The sequence below is a fragment of the Pantherophis guttatus genome, chromosome 12 (genome assembly GCF_059756535.1).
Source record: "Pantherophis guttatus breed Tessera chromosome 12, ASM5975653v1, whole genome shotgun sequence".
In the NCBI taxonomy this organism is placed as follows: domain Eukaryota; kingdom Metazoa; phylum Chordata; class Lepidosauria; order Squamata; family Colubridae; genus Pantherophis; species Pantherophis guttatus.
Genome location: NC_142074.1, coordinates 22466420 through 22474720, shown reverse-complemented (window position 1 = coordinate 22474720; position 8301 = coordinate 22466420).

Sequence of the window (8301 nt, the reverse complement as noted above, 5' to 3'; positions counted from 1 at the left end):
TTTAGCTTGTACGAATAGAATGGATGGCTGTCACATTTTTTGGGTTTAACCACAGGCGGTTAACCCAGTCTCGCACATCTAAACCATAGTTTATAGAGCCAGTTTGGTCTTAATGGTTAAGGCATCAGGCTAGAGCCTGGGAGTTCCAGTCCTGCCTTAGGCATGAAAGCCAGTTGGGTAACTCGGCCAATCACCAGGAGACTGGGAGTTCCAGTCCCACCTTGGGTGACTGAGCCAATCAGCAGAAGACGACTTGTCCCATTTTAGGCATGAAAACCAACTGGACGATATTGGGCCAATCAGCAGGAGACTGAATTCTGGTCCCGCCTTAGCCTTAAAACCTGGCTAACTGACTTTGGGCCAATCGTTCGCTCTCGGCCCAACCTCACAGGGTTGTTGTGGGGAAAAATAGGAGGAGGGAGGTTATGTTGGCCACCTTGAGTTATTTGTAAAATAATTAATAAAGGTGGGATACAAATAAAACATTTTACGGCTCAGCACGTTTTGCAAAGATGGCTCGGAACAGCCATCTTGGCTTAAGAAAGGAAATTTTGATCCCAGTATTGGTTCTAATTTAAGGGACTACCTGAAGTGTCTCGCAGGACTCCGAAACCGTCAAATGAAGGGTTGGAGAAGCTGCTTGGTGGCTGGCAGAAGAAGCAACAAGAAATTAGTCCTTCCTAGGACTTTCCAGGGAAGGGGATAAAGGGTTTTCTTACCCCCCCTTTTTTTTTCCACCATAGAAAAACTTCCTACCTGAAACATTCGGATTTACTTGAGAGGCGAATAAAAAAACCTTAGTTGACACATGAAGGAGAACTAATATTCTGCGCCAAGGTGGCGCAGTGGTTAGAGTGCAATACTGCAGCTACTTCAGCTGACGGCTAGTTCAGCAGATCAGCGGATCAAATCTCACCGGCTCAAGGTTGACTCAGCCTTCCATCCTTCCGAGGTGGGTAAAATGAGGACCCAGATTGTTGGGGACAAGAGGCTGACTCTGTAAACTGCTTAGAGAGGGACAAAGTACTGTGAAGCAGTATATAAGTCTAAGTGCTATTATCCTTCCTTCCTTCCTTCCTTCCCTCCTTCCTTCCTTCCTTCCTTCCTTCCTTCCTTCCTTCCTTCCTTCCTTCCCTCCCTCCCTCCCTCCCTCCCTCCCTCCCTCCTTCCTTCCTTCCTTCCTGGCACAGTGGTTACAATGCAGTATTGCAAACTAACTCTGCCCATTGCCAGGAGTTCGATTCTGTATGGCTCAAGGTTAACTCAGCCTTCCATCCTTCCGAGGTGGGTAAAATGAGGACCCAGATTGTTAGGGGGCAATATGCTATTTAGTATACTGTCTTTGGTGTAAGCCGCCCAGAGTCCTCGGAGAGTGGGCGGCATAGAAATATGAATAATAAAATAAATTTTCTAAACTAAACTAAAAATTTTCATCAAATTTGCAGACAACACCAAGCTGGCAGGAATAGCCAACACTCCAGTAGATAGGCTCAAGATACAGAAGGATCTTGATAGACTTGAACGTTGGGCGCTATCTAACAAAATGAAATTCAAGGGTGAAAAAAGCAAGGTTCTACATTTGGGCAGGAAAAACAAAATGCACAGGTATCGTATATGTGGTACCTCGCTCAATAGTAGTAACTGGGAGAGGGATCTTGGAGTCCTAGTGGACAACCATTTAGATATAAGTCAGCAATATGCAGCAGCTGCCAAAAAAGCCAACACAGTTCTAGGCTGCATTTCACCCCTGCTGCCTCCTGGAAGTCACGAAAACTCCGTCGTCGGAGGTTTTGAAAGCCAAGATTGAACAGACATCGATCTCGGATGATCTGGGGAATTCTTATCCTGGCCCAGTGAAGAAGAAGACCTCCAACCCAAGGATAAGCCAGTCTTCAAAAATCATGCAATGTAACGTTTATGTGTTCCTCTTTTTTATGACTGCTAGCATTTTAAGCAGAGCTGGTATTCATTTACTTTCCTTACCAGTTCGCAAATGTGACTGCACGCGCCCCGTTCACGCATGTGCCCGGTCTTCCACGTATGTGATTTGCTGGCACGTGCGCCTTTGTTCTGTCCCAGCTATGGATCCCAAAGAACACAGCTCATACAAACTCTGAACAAAACTTAGTTTACTCAAATAATGCAGTTTTAGCAAATGCCGGCTGTTAATAAACGTTCTTAACAGCCTGCCAGAATTCCACAGATAAGATAGTCAGAGTCTTATTGGAGTTGGCAGAAAGCCCAGAAGCAAGGCTGCAGAGAAATCCCAACGCGATGATTAGCGAACTAAAGTTGTTTCCTGCAGCTTGTTGCAAGTGGTGTTCTTTCTTAAATAGGCTAAGGGTGTGGCCAATTAGCCCCAAGCCTTACTCTCGAGGAGCCCTCCTCCTGAGGAACCACTCCTGCCTTTTGGCAGCTCTGCGTGCCCGTGCATTGAGAAGAGGCTCCTCCTCTTTGTCCTCTTCACTTAAAGGAGCTTCTGGAGGTTCTGAAGGCCCTGGCTGAATCCCTGCCTCTGGCACCACATCTTCTTCAGCCTCCTCATTGTCCGACTCGAGTGCCGGCTGCACAGGCTGCTGGCACAGCACCACACCAGCCTCCTCGTCGTCGGGATCAGCAACAATTCGCGCAGGCAGCTGGCAGGCCACAACAGCCTTCCATGCATGTGCCCGGCCTCAAAAACGTGCCTAAGTAGGATGGCATAGAGCCGGGGCGGGTGAGCTGGCCCACCCGCGAACCGGCTGAATACCACCTCTGATTTCAAGGGAAAGTGAGGAAGTTGGGTGGCCTTGCTAGTTTTCTACATGCAAGGAATCTTGCTTATTTTCAGCAAGAAGATTTGCATCCTGCTTCAACCAGAGCTAAGAAAGCAATCCTTCACGTGCCTTCATGTCTGTCAAGAGGAAGGGAAGGTCTCTTTCCCAGGATCTGCAGGTTCACTCGGTGAGATAAAAGGGGAGAAAATTAATTCTTAGGAAACCCTCGCCCCGACTCTGGCGAAATTGACCTTAACAGCTCAGATCCTTTCCTTGCTTGCTAAAAGGTCCAAGGAGAAGAAGTGACTTCTACAAAACCCAGCTGATGCCACCGAGAAGCAAGAAAGAGAGAGGGATGGGGAGGAAACCCCGCATATAGTATGTTTAATGCCTTTATGAATTAGGCCTTTAATAATTTACACCACCGGTTTAATCCGCGGAATACCAATGATCCCTCTCGCGTGCCACGCTGACAAACATAAAAATGGAGCAATCAGGGCAGACGGTAAAAGCAAAAAAAAAAAAAGATAAAAAGGCAACAAACGGACTTAGGATATTACAGCCAGAGAGGAAACTGTCTGCCTGCCTCCCCGGGGAAATTGAAGGTGATTGTGGTCTTTGAATTTTGCACACGGGTTCAAAAAGCCATTGCAGCCGTCCGGACAGGGTGCCCCTTTCTGTCTGGAATGTCTTGGGTTTTCTCTTTCTAGGAAAACAGCCGAGTAAAAGCATCATCCTTAGGGCATCTGTAGGCATCCTAAGGTTTGCAAAGCAAAAAACAGAAAAAACCCAACCATCCCTAATTGCAATCCTTCTCCGTTTGCTGAAACCGATCTTCCGCTCGCCACAAGCACACATCATAATTTGCATGAAATTAGGAACGTGGGGTTGTTTTGCCATCTTCAGGCAGCAGTTGCAAATTGCAGGTAGCCTTCAGAAGTTCTTGAGAAAGCAAGATGGTCGAAGGGGGTGGGGTGGGGACACCCCGATTGGAGGAATGGAACTCTGACCAGCCTAGGCAGGAGAGGCATCTTCCTTGCCCTGATTATAGGGGGGCGGGGTGTCCTCCTCAGTGATGGGATTCAAATTTTTTTACTACCGGTTCTGTGGGCGTGGCTTGGTGGGCGTGGCATGGCTTGGTGGGCGTGGCAGGGGAAGGATACTGCAAAATCCCCATTCTCTCCCCACTCCAGGGGAAGGATACTGCAAAATCCCCATTTCTTCCCAATCAACTGGGACTCGGGAGGTAGAGAATAGATGGGGGCGGGGCCAGCCAGAGGTGGTATTTACCGGTTCTCTGAACTACTCAAAATTTCCGCTACCGGTTTTCCAGAACTGGTCAGAACCTGCTGAATACCACCTCTGGTCCTCATTTAACGGCCGTCCGTTCGAACTGAACTTACCCTCGGTGAGTTTGAACTTGCCACGACCCCTGAATGAGAGGCAGCGATGACCTCTCCTTGCGCTGATAGCCATCCCGGTTGCCCTGTGGTCACACGATCGTGTTTTGCGACTGTCCCTGCTGGCTTTCCGTAAGCAAAGTCGATGGGGAAGTTGGCGGGAAATCTATGGAGATTCTCAATCATCCAGGTCATAGTTGTCCCAAAGGTGTTTCCCCCCACCCTCCCACGAGGCAACTGGACTTTCTTGTTTTTCTTTGAAGACATTTCGCTCCTCATCCAGAAGCTTCTTGGATGAGAAGCGAAACGAAAGCGATGATCTGGGCTGGAACGAGGAAGGGAGTGCCGGGAGGGGGGGAGGGAGGTCATCTCATAGCAATTTATCTTTGCGGACAGAGTCATAAGTTGTCATGGAATGCTGCAGATGACTTTTCCAGCAAGCCAGTTGAGCCTTTGCCAGAACCGTATCGATAAGCTTTGGGAAATAAATAATGCGGAATAAATCTTAAACTCTGAAAACAAGGCAACCCAATCTGAGCTGCAAAATCAGCAATGGCTCCTAGAGGGCGGCAGAGAGAGGGGAGAATGTTTTTGAATCTCTTAGTTGCCCCCTGGTGCTTTTATAGGGTTTTGCAGCTCAGATCTCTCTCTGTGTGTCTTTCTCTCTCTGTGTGTCTTTCTCTCTCGCTCTCTCTCGCGTGTCAAACTCGATTTCATTGAGGGCTGCATCAGGGTTGTGTTTGACCTTGGGGGGCCATGGTGGTCATAGCCGTGGTGGCCGTGGCCAGCATGACATCACTCATGTTGGGGGCACCTCTGTTGGCCCGAGCGCTCTGCCAATAAAAACAGATGCCCGAGCTCCATTTTCGGCTACAATGGCCTCCTGCAACCCTCTGCCAGCAAGAGAGGGAGGGAGAGGGATAGGCAGAGAGAGGGAGAGAGAAGGAAAGAGGGAGGGAGAGGGAGAGAGGAGAGAGAGGGAGGGAGAGGGAGAGGCAGAGAGAGGGAGAGAGAAGGAAAGAGGGAGGGAGAGAGGAGAGAGAGGGAGGGAGAGGGAGAGGCAGAGAGAGGGAGAGAGAAGGAAAGAGGGAGGGAGAGGGAGAGAGGAGAGAGAGAGAGGGAGAGAGGGAGAGAGGAGAGGGAGAGAGAAAGGGGAAGGGAGGAGAGAGAAGGAGTGGGAGAGAGAGAGAGGAGAGGAGAGGAGAGGAGAGGGAGGAAGAGAGGCAGAGAGAGGGAGAGAAAAGGAAAGAGGGAGGGAGAGGGAGAGAGGAGAGAGGGAGGGAGAGGGAGAGGCAGAGAGAGGGAGAGAGAAGGAAAGAGAGAGGGAGTGGGAGAGAGAGAGAGGAGAGGAGAGGGAGGAAGAGAGGCAGAGAGAGGGAGAGAAAAGGAAAGAGGGAGGGAGAGGGAGAGAGGAGAGAGGGAGGGAGAGGGAGAGGCAGAGAGAGGGAGAGAGAAGGAAAGAGAGAGGGAGTGGGAGAGAGAGAGAGGAGAGGAGAGGGAGGGAGAGAGACAGAGAGTGGGAGAGAGAAGGAAAGTTAATATTTATTCCAAATAGTCTTTGTGGCTAAATGAGTTTCTCCTGCAGATTTTTCTCATTGGGATGGTGGTTAACATCTTCCAGAAATCATGTCTCTCTAGCAGGAGGCTCAACAAACAAACCCATGCAGCATCCTGGTGTTGATCATCATTCTTAATGAACTTCAGGCCTCGGTGCGCGGAGACTTATTATCTTCCCCATGGCTGGATGTGTTTGCCTCAAAAGATCAGCAGCACATCCATTGTCTGGGCCGTAAACTAAGATGCCTCTTTTTGCAGCCTCTTCTTCCCTTTCCGATAAGAAAGGAGGGCCCTGCCGAAGGAAACAATTAAGTCATCATCTGTCAGCCCCCCCACACACCCCACCCCCAATCCCAAAGCAAATATTCCCACCGACCCCCTTTTTTTTTTATAAAAAAAAATTGTTTTTACTTTATTTTATTTTTTTTCTGGGTGAGCCGGAGTAGTGCAAAATTGATTTTCTGTCTTGTTTGGGTAACAGATGGCAGATGGCTACAGCTTGCACCAGAATCAATACACAGAAGTTTCTGGTTGCCTTTTTTTTCCCCCCTCCTCCTCCTCCTCCTTTTACAATATGCTGGAAGAAAGCGTTTAAAGGAAGCTTCTGAATTCACTCTTGAACTGAAGGTAGTACAGGGGTTTAAGGCACCCTGTTATTAAGCTTATTAAGGCCAGCTGCCTGCAATTACTGCAGGGTTCGAATCTCTCCAAGGCTCGAGGTTGACTCAGCCTTCCATCCTTTCTAAGGTAGGTGAAATGAGGACCCGGTTTGTGGGGGCAACAAGCTGACTTTGTATAAATATACAAAAGGATGAAGGCTATTGCTGAGCACATTGTAAGCCGCCCTGAGTCTCTGGAGAAGGGCGGCATATAAATCAAATTAAAAAAAAAAAAAAAAGGTCTCACTCGGCTTGGCCGATGGGCAAAATCAGATCCCTGGTGCCCTGCGCCAAATCCAATCTTCTTTGCAAAAATGCTGGTTTGTTTGTTTGTTTGTTTGTTTTGCAAGATATGATTCTGCAATTCTTGCGGGACGTCAACTTCGGTAGGGTGTGTATTGGTGCACTTCACACAAGGGAATCCCCTCTTTGAGGTCGGTTGCTGAAGAACACAATCCAAGAAGAACGAAAGGTCTGGGAGGGAGCCAACCTCAGCATAAAAACGCTGTGTAGTTTAATTTACTTGATGTTCAGCAAGAGAAAAAAAAGAAACTCAATGCAATTAACACCAATTTTTTTTCTCTCTCCCTCTGGATGCAGGAAAATGTACGCCTCCTTCTCATGTTGAAAATCTTACGGGAGAAATTTTGATGGCAACTTCTGGAGAGGTTTTGCAATCCGCGTTTTGGAGAGTTCTGGGCAGCCTTAAATGTTTGGATGGTGAGATTCTCTTTTCGGTATTATTGCCAGTAATTGACAAAGGTGCCTCTCGCTATATTTTGTAAGCTTGCAGTTAATCGTCATCATCTCTTTTTAATGACCCCATAATCCCTGGCGGGGTGGAGTCTGGGCAACTGAATTGGGCTGAGTGTTTATTGGCCGGATGCCCTTCCTGTCACCAATGAGGAGTTTTGTTCAGCAGATATATTCTCAGTGTGCCCAGAGAGAGAAATATCTGCCTCTACCTAGGATCGAACTCACAGCCTCCTGATTGTGAGGTGAGAGCTCCAACCTCTAGGCCACCGTACCACTCCTTGCAGTTAATATGATCCTCACCCACAAGAATAAATCTGGTAGATGCTCAAGGATTCCCTGGTCCAGCACTTGGCCTCTAATAAGGTCCAACTGCGGTTTACCTTAACCAGAAACTCTGTTTGAATTAGACTTTCTAATATTTTTCCCCTGCTGTAATGTTTTTTTTTACTGTTTTACTGTTTTAATTTTTTTTTTAAATTTTAATTGTTTGGAATTGTGAGCTTCCCAGAGTCATTTGCTGAGACGGCTAGCTGTAGATATCAAATGCAATCAGTTGATCAATAGACGAACGTGCTGAAAAAACTTCGGAGTGGGGTTTTATTTGTTTTAAAGGTGGGGTCTTTCTTAGAAAAAAAAACCCACCGATAAGGGCAGGTGGCTATTAATGGGGAAGGTCCCTCTTGCGAGAATTTACAGCTGTTCCTTCATCCTATCCTTACCCCATCAATGACAGAAAATAGGCTTTCCGACCCCCAAACCAATTACTCTGAGAGCATAATGGATGTACTTTAGCAGTGATTTTCTCTCTCTGCAGCAGACTGGGTAAAAAGCATTCCAGAGCAAGTTTTGGACTGAGAGAGAAATGGAAACAGGATGAGGAGGAAGGAACAATATCAAGGAGCCTGTAAAAGAGGGGAGAGAATTTACCTTGAGAATCTGCCAGATTTATTCTTGCGGGTGAGGATCCTTGAGAATCTGCCAGATTTATTCTTGCGGGTGAGGATCCTTGAGAATCTGCCAGATTTATTCTTGCGGGTGAGGATACTTGAGAATCTGCCAGATTTATTCTTGCGGGTGAGGATCCTTGAGAATCTGCCAGATTTATTCTTGCGGGTGAGGATCCTTCAGAATCTGCCAGATTTATTCTTGCGGGTGAGGATCCTTGAGAATCTG